Source organism: Schistocerca piceifrons, chromosome 4 (assembly GCF_021461385.2).
Source record: "Schistocerca piceifrons isolate TAMUIC-IGC-003096 chromosome 4, iqSchPice1.1, whole genome shotgun sequence".
Classification (NCBI taxonomy): Eukaryota; Metazoa; Arthropoda; class Insecta; order Orthoptera; family Acrididae; genus Schistocerca; species Schistocerca piceifrons.
In genome coordinates, this window is record NC_060141.1 from 363584197 (window position 1) to 363597082 (window position 12886).

Below are 12886 nucleotides of genomic sequence, written 5' to 3' on the forward strand. Positions count from 1 at the left end.
CGGTTCCGAGAGTTCTGGAACCTGTACAGAAAATTGGAGTAGAGATCAACATAAACATCATTTCCGCCCTTTTTATTGCTCATGAAAACCACACATTGCATTTTGTACCACCATACAGCCAGACCCTCAGAGGTAGTGGTCCAGATTGCTGTACACACCAGTACCTCTGATACCCACTAGCACGTCCTCTTGCATTCATGCATGCCTGTATTCGTCGTGGCATACTATCTACAAGTTCATTAAAGCACTGTTGGTCCAGATTGTCCCACTCCTCAACGGCGATTCGGCGTAGAGCCCTCAGAGTGGTTGGTGAGTCACGTCGTCCATAAACGGCCCTTTTCAATTTATTCCAGACATGTTCGATAGGTTTCATGTCTGGAGAACGAAATGGTTCGAATGGCTCTAAGCACTATGGGACTTAACATCTGAGGTCATCAGTCCCCTAGACTTAAAACTAGCCCCCAAACCTAACTAGCCTAAGGACATCACACACATTCATGCCCGAGGCAGGATTCGAACCTGCGACCGTAGCGGTAGCGCGGTTCCAGACTGAAGCGCCTAGAACCGCTCGGCCACAATGGCCGGCTACTGACCGAGTTGCCTCCAGACACGTGACCCATCGGTGAAGAGAACGTGATGCCAATCTTGAGCAGTCCATTCGGCATGTTGTTGGGCCCATCCGTACCGCGCTGCACGGTGTTGTGGTTGCAAAAATGGACCTCGCCATGGGCGTCGGGAGTGAACTTGCGCATCATGTGGCCTATTGCGCACAGTTTGAGTCGTAACACGACGTCCTGTGTCTGCACGAAAGGCGTTATACAACATGGTGGCATTGCTGTCAGGGTTCCTCCTAGCTATAACCCGCAGATAGCGGTCATACACTGCAGTCGTGGCCCTTGGGCGGCCTGAGTGAGGCATGTCATCGGCATTTCCTGTCTCTCTGCATCTCTTTCACGTCCGAACAACATCGCTTTGGTTCACTCCGAGACGCTTGGACACTTCCCTTGTTGAGAGCCCTTCCTGTCACAAACTAACAATGCGGACGCGATAGAACTGCGGTATTGACCGTCTAGGCATGGTCGAACTACAGACAACAGGAGCCATGTACCTCCTTCCTGGTGGAATGATTGGAACTGATCGGCTGTCGGAACCCCTCCGTCTAATAGGCACTGCTCATGCATGATTGTTTACATCTTTGGGCGGATTTAGTGACATCTCTGAACAGTCAAAGGGAGTGTGTCTGTGATACAATATCCACAGTCAGCGTCTATCTTCAGGAGTTCTGGGAACCGGCGTGATGCAAAACTTTTTTTGACGTTTGTATATAGTACGGAAAAATAGTTCAGTGAACAAAATACGAGCTTACCAAGTATCGGACCAGATTTGTGACTGGATTCAGGACTTCCTTGCAGTCGCTCTTAACAGAAAAAAAATCGATAAAGGTAGTTTCAAGAGCACCCGAAAGAAGTGTGATAGGACCATTACTGTTTACAGTATATATAAATGATCTCAAGGATAACGTCGAAAGCTTCATGATGCTGTTTGCAAATAATGCAATTGTCTGTAAGAAAGCAGCAAAGTCAGAAGACTGTAGCGAATTACAGAAAGAGCTACTGACGATTGATGAATAAACGTAATGTGTTGTACAGAAACAAAGATAACGTTCCTCTACGATTATGCCATTAGTAACGAATTGCTGCAAACAGTAACTACCGTAAAATGCTAAGGGGTAACCGTCTGCAGTGACCTTAAGTGGAATAACCACATATAAAAAAATCGTGGGAAAAAGAGTTGCTAGATTAAGTTTCAAAGAAAGAGTATTATGGAAATGTACTTCATCGACGAAAAAAGTTGCTTGCAAATTTATTGTTTACCCAAGTCTTGGTCATCAGTCTGGGACTCTTTCCAGGTTGAATTAACAGAGGAGATGGACATAATCTAACGTAGATCGTTTAGTCGGCACGAGGGCGTTGCGGAAACGCTCATAATCTAGAGTGGTAGACGCTACAAGAAGGATTTTGAGCGTAACGAATAGATTTACTGTTGAAATTCAGAGGGAGTAAGTTCCGGGAAAAGTCGGAGGGCATATTACTTCTTTCCACACACGTAACGAGAAATGAGAAAATGCGAGAAATTTAAGCCAATACGGAAATTTACCGACAATCATTCTTCCTACGCGCAATTTGCGAGTGGAACAGGGAAGGGGGGATCAGTTACTGGCACATCGTCAGGTGTCTTGCTGATTCCAGATGTAGATGCATATCTAGAACACAGATTTTAAATTGTCTGCCACAGATAATATACAATAATGAAACTGGTTCGCTTTATCGGCTGATATGTACGGTAATTAAACTGGTTTTCGATAAAATACCAGGAGTAGACCCAGGGGCTTACGAACGGCCAATAGTTGAAGACAGCGCAGAGCGCCATTAATTTTTGTAGAAACTACAACAAATGCAGAAAGCACAATAACACACTTAAATGGAGCTCTCTCCCAGCTACATACTGCCATTTTTCCACAAAGTCACCACCATTCGTTGTGCACTTCCTTCCAGTAGTGAACACAAACCTGCATCCCGGACTCGTAAAAATATGAACCAGCTGACGCTACCACTCTGTTGTCAACATATGAGTCTGGAAAATGTTGGTGACGTATTTCACCAGTCATAAACCCAAAGAGAGGGACCCATCTCGCACACAGATTCTGTTGTATAACATTTGTTTAAGGCATTACAGCCAACATTCGGCTGTGGACACACTTCATTATTCACCATCCGCCGATCATCACACATGAATTGATGGAGACGCTATTCGTTATGAGGGAAGGTAACTGAGCAAGGTCGATCGAGGCTTGGCTTGGCTTGTCGTGTAGATGGTTTTCACCAATACTGAAATTCAATACCCATCGCTTCATATTAGTCGTGTCTAGTTTATCGCCTCCATACACCTTTAGCAAACATCGATGGATTTCAGTTGGCATAATTTATTCAGCAGTGAGCAATTTAGAGACCTATCTCTGTTTTAATCGCACCTCGTTCCATTTTCGAACGCTTCCCTCTTGCTGCTAACAGTTTCAGGACAACGAAACCAGCATTAACAGAGAGATTCAAAAATTAGTACTCCACCAATATAATATTTCGGAGGTAAAATAGTGCCCCATTCGGAACTCCAGGCGTGGACTATTCAGCAAGATGTCATCAGGAGAAACGAGACTGGCGTTCTACGTATTGGAACGTGGAATGTCAGATCCCATAATCGGGCAGCCAGGTTAGAAAATTTAAAAATGGCAATGGATCGATTGAACTTAGATGTAATGGGAATTAGGGAACTTCGTTGGCAGGAGGAATAGGACTTCTGGTCAGGTGAATACAGGGCTATAAATACAAAATCAAGTAGGGGTAATGCAGGAGTAGATTTAATAACGACAAAGGCATTGGGAATGCAGGTAAACTACTGTGAACAGCATAGTGAACGCGTTAGCGTAGCCAAGACAGACACGAAGCCCACACCTACTACAGTGGTACGAGTTTATATACCAACTAGCTACGCACATGATGAAGAGATTGAAGAAATGTATTATGAGATAAAAGAAATTATTCAGATAGTTAAGGGAGACGAAAATTTAAGCGTGATGGGGACTGTAATTCAATAGTATGAAAAGGATGAGAAGGAAAAGTAGTAGGTGAATACTGACTACGGAAAAGGAACGAAAGAGAAAGCCACTGATAGAATTTTCCACAGAGAAGAATCTAATCGTCAAGATTTGATTTAATAATCATGAAAGAAGGCTGTATAAAAAGAACAGGGGAAAGGAATATGGTAGAAGACGAATGGGTAGTTTTGAGAGATGAAACAGTGACGGTGCACAGGATTATGTAGGTAAAAGGACAAGGCCTAGTAGAAATCCTTTGATATCATAGGAGTTACTGTATTTAATTGATGAAAGGAAAAAATATAAAAGTGAAATAAATGAACCAGGCGAATGAGAATACAAACGTCAAAAAAATAAGAGCGAGAGCAAGGGCAAAATGGCTAAATAGGAATGCCTAGAGGACAAATTTAAGGATTTAAAAGCATATATGTATCACTAGAGGAAAGAGGCAGCACCTACATGAAAATCAAAGACACCTTTGGGGAAAGAGAAGCAGCCGTATGAATATCAAGAGCTCAGATGGAAAACCAGTCCTAATCAAAGATGGAAAGTTGAAAGGAGTAAGAAGTATATAGAGGGTCCATACAAAGGAGACGGACTTGAAGGCAGTATTCCACAAATGGAAGAGGACGTAGATGTAGACGAGATGGAAGATGTGATACTGCATGAAGAATTTGATAGAGCACTGAAAGACCTAAGACGAAACAAGGCCTCTGGAGTAGACGACATTCCGTCAGAACTCGTGATAGCGTTGGGAGAGCCAACCATGACTAAACTCTTCCATCTTGTGTACAAGGAGTATGAGACAGGCGAAATACTCTCATAGTTCAAGAAAAATACAGTAACTTCAAACAAAGCAAATTCTGACATGTGTGAATATTACCGAACTATCAGTTTAATAAGTCATAACTGCAAAATGCTAACACAAATTCTTTGCAGAAAAAAGGAAAAACTGGTATAAGCCGACCTCGGGGAAAACGTGTTTGGATTCCGGAGAAATGCAAGGCGATACTAACCCTATGACTTTTGTCACAAGATAGGTTAAGAAAAGACAAACTTACGCTTATAGTATTTGTAGACTTAGAGAAAGCTTTTGACAATATTGACTGAAATACTCTCTTTGAAATTCTGAAGGTAGCAGCGGTAAAATATGGGAAGCGGAAGGCCATTTACAACCTGTACGGACAACAGAACGCAGTTATAAGAATCGGGAGGCATGAAAGGGAAGCAGTCATTTAGAAGGGAAAGAGACAGGGTTGTAGCCTATTCCCGATGTTATTTAACCTCCACATAAAGCAAGCACTAATGGAAACCAAAGAAAAATTTGGAGTAGGGATTAAAGTCCAGTAAGAAGAAATAAAAACTTTCAGGTTTTTTTTCCGGTGACATTGTAATTCTGTCAAAGTCAGCAAAGGACTGGGAAGAGGGGTTGAACGGAGTGGACAGTTTAAATGTTTTGAAACACTATTCCAGGTACTAGAATGGACAGTGTCTTGAAAGGAGGACATGAATGAACCTCAACAAAAGGAAATCAAGAATAATGGAATGTAGTCGAAATATAGTCGAATTAAATCAGGAGATGGAAAGGAAATTATATTACGATGGTCGAAGAGGAGAGGATATAAAACGTAGACTGGCAATGGAAAGAAAAGCGTTTCTGAAGAAGAGAAATTTGCTAACGTCGAATATAGATTTAAGGGACAAGATGAGAATAGAGACTTTTAAAATGTGGTGCTGGAGAAAAATGCTGAAGATTAGGTGGGTAGAGCATGATACTAATGAGTAGGTACCGGATAAAACTGGGGAGAAAAGAAATTTGTGGCACAACCTGACTAGAAGTTTAGTATTGGAGGGAAGTGTGTGTGTGTGTGTGTGTGTGTGTGTGTGTGTGTGTGTGTGTGTGTGAGAGAGAGAGAGAGAGAGAGAGAGGGAGAGAGGGAGAGAGAGAGGGAGAGAGAGAGGTGGGAGGGGGGGTGGGAGGGTAAAAGTCGTAGAGGGAGACCAAGAAATCAGTACAATAAACAGATTCAGAATAATGTAGGTTGCACTAGTTATTCGGAGATGAAAAGGCTTGCACAAGATAGAATAGCATGGAGAACTGCATCAAACCAGTATTCGAAATGAAGACCGCAACAACAACAATATTTAGGAACATACTTGGTACATGTGTTCATAGAGTTAGCACTTACACACTGCTAAAAATTTCTTTTGATTGGTGCAGGGAAACTCCGGTTCACTTTTGTCCTGACGTTTCACTGTGACACAAAACCCATAGGAGAACCAATTTTGTGTGCTATGTTCCACAGAAAACTGGTCATTGTACTGCAACTTCAGTTCCTTCGCCATTTCACCAAATTTACAAAAAGCAAAAACGAACGATGTTCAAGGTTGCATTTGTACGTTTTATAGTTTTCACAAATTCACTATTCAGGCAAGTGCGGAACTTTGATTTCCCAAGGCGGCGGTATGATAGGTTTTTCGGTACTGCCTTAGCATGAAGCCTCTCAAAACGAAGTTGCTACAACACTAGTTCCTAAAACAGCTTCAGCTCTGACCGATGAACGGATGATGCAAGATTTTCTTTTGCGGTAGTCTTTCTCAAATGAAATGTAAGTTGGCCTTAAAATCTAGAAAACTGAACGTCTTGAATTAACGCTCAACTTGATATAGATTCTTCAGCTGTGTTTTACGTCGCTGATGCTGGTTGTCTGTTAACACACATTCTTTGCGAGAAAAACTGATTAGTGTTATTTAACTTGACTTCCTTGTGTAACAAATGATTACTTTGCTTAAAGAACTCTGTAATTTAGGGACAGTCAGCAAGTGTAGCACCGATTTGATGAAAGTCTCAATAAGCGCAGTGCAAATGTGAAATACATGAATACACTGCACGTATGAAACTTCAGTCCTCTTCCTGTCATTTTGTCCATAGTAAAAGCTTTTTTGTGTCTTCGTCGATAATAATAAAAATTTAAAATTTTCTTTCCTTTTAGAAGACACTGACTATTGTGCTATAAAAATATGAAAGGGCAGTGGTTAGCTAATGAGGATCGTCTCATCTAGTGAAAGAGAAGTCGGTTTGAGCAGATACGAGACCATAGAAAAAGGGTAAACAAATCTTAAGGTGGTAGTATTAGAAGTATTCGCTATGGTAATGATGGTGGCGGCGGTGGTGATGGTGGTAGAGGTGGCGGAAAATTTTGATAATAGTGGTAGTGATAAGAAAGTTTGGAGATGGTGGTGATGAAGTGTAGTGTTGGCGGTGATGGAGGGACACCGTGGTGGTGATGGAGATGGTGGTGGTAGTAATGACAAAGTGTGATGATGATAACAGGCTTTATTTTGAAAAGCAAAAAGGGAATTTAGGAGAACAGAAGTCAACCACATGACTATTTTACTGCAGCACGGTTAGTCTCATAAGGAAATAAAAATTATTTTTTAAGAATCAAGAGGTGCACATAGATTTCTTTTTCATTTTCACAGTTGCACAACCTTGTACTATTACGTAACTCTATTTACGCTTCATGTTCGTATTGTACGATACCAACAATTAAAAAAGTCGTATCAGTCACGCGGAGTGAGTTCCTTTGAATTGTACTAAAAATGGTATGAAACCTGAGGCAATTTCGGAGACTTCACTAAAGCAATCAGTTTTCTAATCAATGGGTGTATTATATACACCGATTTCGTTGAGAAGAGGAAAATCTGTTTAACATCTGCTTGAGTTAGTTCTTGTGAATGAATGATTATACAGTATTAATGGCTCACGGCTTTCAGAATTCACCTTCAAAGAAGAGGATTGAACCTAACGGTACCATTTATATTGGATTATATCAGTTATAAATTCAAGTGAACACAAAGTATCAAGTTTCATTACCGCAGTACATATATTTATCAGAGTAGCACACAAAAAAGTTAATATGTTTTCCAACATAAAAGTGTAAGAAAATGCATCCTCTGTGTACATGCCGATGAGTTATTTTCATCAAGATCAGCGTTTAAGGTAGCAGTGAATCGATCTTAGGAAGCAGCTTACCGCTAACGCCTCCCGCTAATCTGGCTACTCTCGGGGGTTGCTGGTCTATCACTCGTTTTTCCTTTCTCATTGACGTCACCGTTTGATTGATTCGACACGAAGTGTTCCAGATAATAGCTCACGGGATATATATTCCCGGTGACGTTGACTAACGACCTCTTACAGAAGGTGTCGAAGATTTGGAGAACAAGATGGTCGTTCTTGCAATCTTACATCCCCCAAGAGTTCAGTCTGAAATTGGTTGTATATAAATTTATGTGATGAAATGACACTGTCTCATTTTCGCTGATTTCCAAAGGTCTTTTACCAAAATTACAAAACAAGCAGTTTCACAATGTTTTTGTTGCAGAGTTCCTCTGACTGCTTGAAAGAAGTGTTTCCTACATCGGCTGTTAGTGATTGCCATTTTATTTTTACTTTGTGTACTGCAACATTTCAGTTCTCAAGCACTGCATACACATCAGAAAACACGTAATTAGAGTACAACTTACGAAGCAAGTATTGATTACAGTCATATGATTAACAACAAAACAGAAAGAGCACTTAACAATGTTTAACCTATTAAGTGCATATGTTCTCGGTTACAAGCATATTTTTTTTGTTGGGAAGTCCATGGTTGACCTGATATACAATAAAGTAAAATAAAATGAAAAACTGTGGCAGTACAGGTAAAAATAGTAAGTAAGTAGCCGCTGAAAACGTCATACAATAGAGCAGCTTCCCACCTTACTGGGTTTGCTAACCATAGCTATGATATTCGGTCCAGCGTAAACAGTAGCACACAGCCAAGCTATTTACTGTTGTGAGGGAGCACAGAATTGTGTGCAGCGCCACCTCGTGGCAAACAAGTCAAAGATAAACCTGTGACAGGAAAGCTCTATGTGTGACCTATGTTATCTAAGATATTAACATAAAAATTAGGAAGGGAAGAACAGAAAGATTATTTTCTCTTTTTCTGTGTACATTCTATCGAAATGTAAGTTGTTCCAATGATATCATTTTTAAACAGTTGTTATACACATTTTACTGTAGTAAAATGAATTAAGATAATTACATATTCGTATCTTCCTTCTTAAAAACAGAGACATTAGAAACATGAAGATACAATCATAAACTATATAACTACACGTGACACTATTTTTGTGACATTCTTGTCTTGACGTCGTGTGTAATGCAAATACAAAAAAAATTATAAAAAATCAAAAATATGAAACAACATACCCCCTTAACGACTTGGAAATTTTATTTGAACTTACTGAACCAATACGCTTGCCCACATTCACTTTTCTTATCTCTTATTCTACCAATGAGCCCTTGCAATAGAGTGAAAGACGGAAATAAATAAATAAATTAAATTAACCAAACTGATTGACCACTACATATTTTTAGCCCACCACTACGATTAAAAAAATATCGTCCTACTGTTACCAATGTAACTACCAGCACCACTAAATCTTATGATATGAAGAATTAGGTTGTTCATTGGTGTTACAGTGCGTCATCATTGTCGTCAATCATTAGCCAATACACATCCACTGCTGGATAAAAGTCTCTTCCATAATTCTACGTACATACTTTCTTATTTTACATGCTTTTACGTTTCCCCTCAGTGTTTCCTAATGTCATCTACCCACTTTCCATTAAATCGTCGTCTCGGTCTTTCTTATATACTGTAAATCTACGAATCACATTCTTGGCGCAGTTACTGTTAGTTCACTTGCTGAAAGCTCTGTCAATCTACGAATCATTTCCTTACAGTCGTAACTACGCCTTCCGTTCCAGTTTATTATCTAATTCATTTACTTCTTTTTCTCTCTCTCTCATAGCGATTCCTAACATTCATTTCTCCATTGCGCTGAACAACCCTTTGTCTTTGAATGGACTTCGTAGTAAAAGTCCATTATCACTGCCGTGAGGCGAGACAGACAGAAAACATTGTCTCAGATACGAAGGAAACGGAGGTTTGAAAACTCTTCTTAGTCTACGAAAGGCTTAATAGATTGTTTTCACTCTCTATTTATTCCTTTTGTTAACATTCTAGTCGTTTTCTTCAACTGGTCTAAATAAAAAAAAACTCTTCAACTGGTTCAGTAACATCGGTGTTAATTTGTACTACTTCGTTTTTAATGTGTTGGTTGTACATTATTTTTAGACCAGTGTCTAGATCTACATTCCGAATGCCGCCTTACAGGGGAAGGGGGGGGGGGGGGGGGGAGGGAGAGGCTACTTGTCGTACAACAATCTTTTCCTCCCTTCCACGTCCCATTCACGAGCAGCGCGTGTGTGGGAACAATGATTGTGTGCAAAACAGCTCCGTGTGATCTCCAATATCTCGTTGTGATCCTTTCGAGAGACACACGTGAGAGGAAGTAACTTGTTTTTCGACTCTTCTTGGAAAGAAAACTCGACAGTAAACATCCTCGTGATGCAAAACGCCACTCTTGTGCCTTCTGTCATTGGATTTTGTCGGCCATTGCTGTAAGTAAGCGCATTCGTGACGAAACACGCTGTTCTTCGTTTGATCTTGTTTATCTCTTCCATTAATACAACTTTGTAACAGTCCTAGATTGTTGAACATAGTCAAAAATCGGCCGAACGAGTGCTTCGTAAGCTAATTCTTTTACGGATGAATTACATTTCTGTAAGTTTCTCCCAATGGATCTCGGTCTGGCATCTACTTTTCCTACTATTTGTTTTATTTGGTCACTCCACTTTGGGTCGCTCTGGTTGGTTACTATTACCTAGTTTACACTAGTTAGTGTTTCCACTGATTTGTCACCAACAGCATACTCGAACAGTAGTGCATCTCTTCCGCTATTTATGCACAACACGTCACATTTACATTCAGAGTTAGCTTCCATTCTCTGCAGAAAAGGTCGATCCTCTGAAGGTCTTCTTGCATTTCGCTGTAGACTTCTGGCGTTGCTACCTTCTCACAGACAACAGTATCGTCCGCGAATAGCCTCACGGAACCTACAACATTATCCACTTGATCATTTGTACACAGTGGTCAGGAGCAATCTGAAAAGCTTGTAAGGATGTTGCAGGATAGGTTGTGCCGAGAAATAACTGTTAAGAAAAAAATTCTATACGTTGCGCCGTTTGCGAGCTAATTAGCATTGAAGTTGGCCAATCAGGCCGTTTGGTGCGCAAATTCAAGCGGCCCGCCAGAGACGGTGTCTTCCAACGTGTTCTTCGTTTGGCTTCCTAAAACCGAACAAGAGAACGATACAAAAATTGGACATGGGACCGCAGTAAGGATCGAACGCGAACCAAAGGCTGAGCAGTCTCATGTGCTATCGTCTACGCTACGAGAACAACTGGCATTAATTGTATTGAGGGGCCCTTGAATTTGCGCGCACAACTACCTGATTGGCTAACTTCAACGTCAATTAGCTCGGAAACGACGCAATGTATCGATTTTTTTTCTTAACAATTATTTGCCATCACAACTTACCTTGCAACGCCTTCACAAGCTTTTCACACTGTTCCTGACCACCCTGTATATATTGTAAACAGTAATGTCCCTAACACACTTAATTGAGCCACTCCCAAAATTACCTTCACATCTTTGAACTTTTTCTGTAAAGAGTGATGTAACGAGTTCTATCTACAAGGGACTCCTCTATCCAGTCACAAGTCCCGTCCGATACTTATTAATTTCGTATTTTGTTAACTAAATTACACTGCGGAGCCCGCATCTCGTGGTCGTGCGGTAGCGTTCTCGCTTCCCACGCCCGGGTTCCCGGGTTCGATTCCCGGCGGGGTCAGGGATTTTCTCTGCCTCGTGATGGCTGGGTGTTGTGTGCTGTCCTTAGGTTAGTTAGGTTTAAGTAGTTCTAAGTTCTAGGGACTTATGACCACAGCAGCTGAGTCCCATAGTGCTCAGAGCCATTTGAACCATTTGACATTGCGGAACTGAATCGATTATCTACCTGAGGTCAGGGAACACGTCAACAACCTGAAACCTTTTTCTAGTGTGCTCTGGATCTCATGGACGAACAGAGAGAGCTAAGTTTCGCAATACGTACTTTTAAACGTGTTGTATAAATATATTCCGCTCATTGCTGACGTGTATTAGCGTAGGCGGCAATCAGCTTCATGTCAACAGCGAAAGTAGGTAGTTAATTCCATTAACCCGTATCCCTTCTTCGTTCTATCAGTTTACGGATCTGAACTATTGCTTGGGAGCTGGTGAGAAGACTTTCTGTGATATGCAATTATCTTTCCGAGCTTCTGTATCAGATCTTAATTTCCCACAATCCTGATGGGACCTAATTGAAGCGTAGCTCCGACGTACATATTCTTCGGTATACTAGAATAGGAGTTGCATCAGTATCTGGTTACTTATGTTTGTTAGCGCCGATTTTGTTGTCAGAAGCACTCTCAAAACGTGCGAGTATAAAACCCAGGCATACGTTTTATTCAAACTTATTGCTCCGTTCCACAACTTCGCCTTGGACTTTGGAATGCTGCAATGGGTTTGCGTGTCCCTTTGCCTGATTTTCATGGAAATGGGAACATACAAAGGTGCAAAGACTTGATTTATCGAGATTATTTCTTGAACGGAATAGAGAGAAATAACTATTATCTTCGAAACGCCACACTGTAGTTTGTTGAACATAAATGTCGTCGTAAGTGACATAGATGTCATTGGCCGGTAAGGTTATTTTTGGCTCTTATAGTGATCGTTCAAATGGCTCTGAGCACTATGGGACGTAACATCTGAGGTCATCAGTCCCCTAGAACTTAGAACTACTTAAACCAAATTAACCTAAGGACATCACCCACATCCATGCCCGAGGCAGGATTCGAACCTGCGACCGTAGCAGTCACGCGGTTCCGGACTGAAGCGCCCTAACCGCACGGCCACCGCGGCCGGCATAGTGATCCTCTTACAGTTTCTATACTGATATCTGGCATGCCTCTTGTTTAAATAAATTTAAGTAGAGGTCATTGGATTGCAATGTTCTCTTGTTTTACAGATGTTCTCGTCCTCATTATTTTGCCACCTGCATTTCCAACGCAGTGATTCCGTTGAGTAGGGTACCGTCTTTTTGGTTCTACTTGAGTTTCTAGAAACTAAAGTGACCGTGCGCGAAGATTTGCTAGCCAAGCACATTCTCTTCCCTCACTGGGAGCTAATTCTACAAAACGAGGTGCCTACGATAAAATACTCTGATATGCAATGTTAGATA

General features: G+C 41.1%; 1 protein-coding gene across 1 annotated transcript in view; it reads left to right on the forward strand.

Moving 5' to 3' along the window:
* The window catches only part of LOC124795845, a 923569-nt gene that overhangs the window by 789999 nt on the left and 120684 nt on the right, over nucleotides 1–12886 (forward strand). The window lies entirely within an intron of this gene.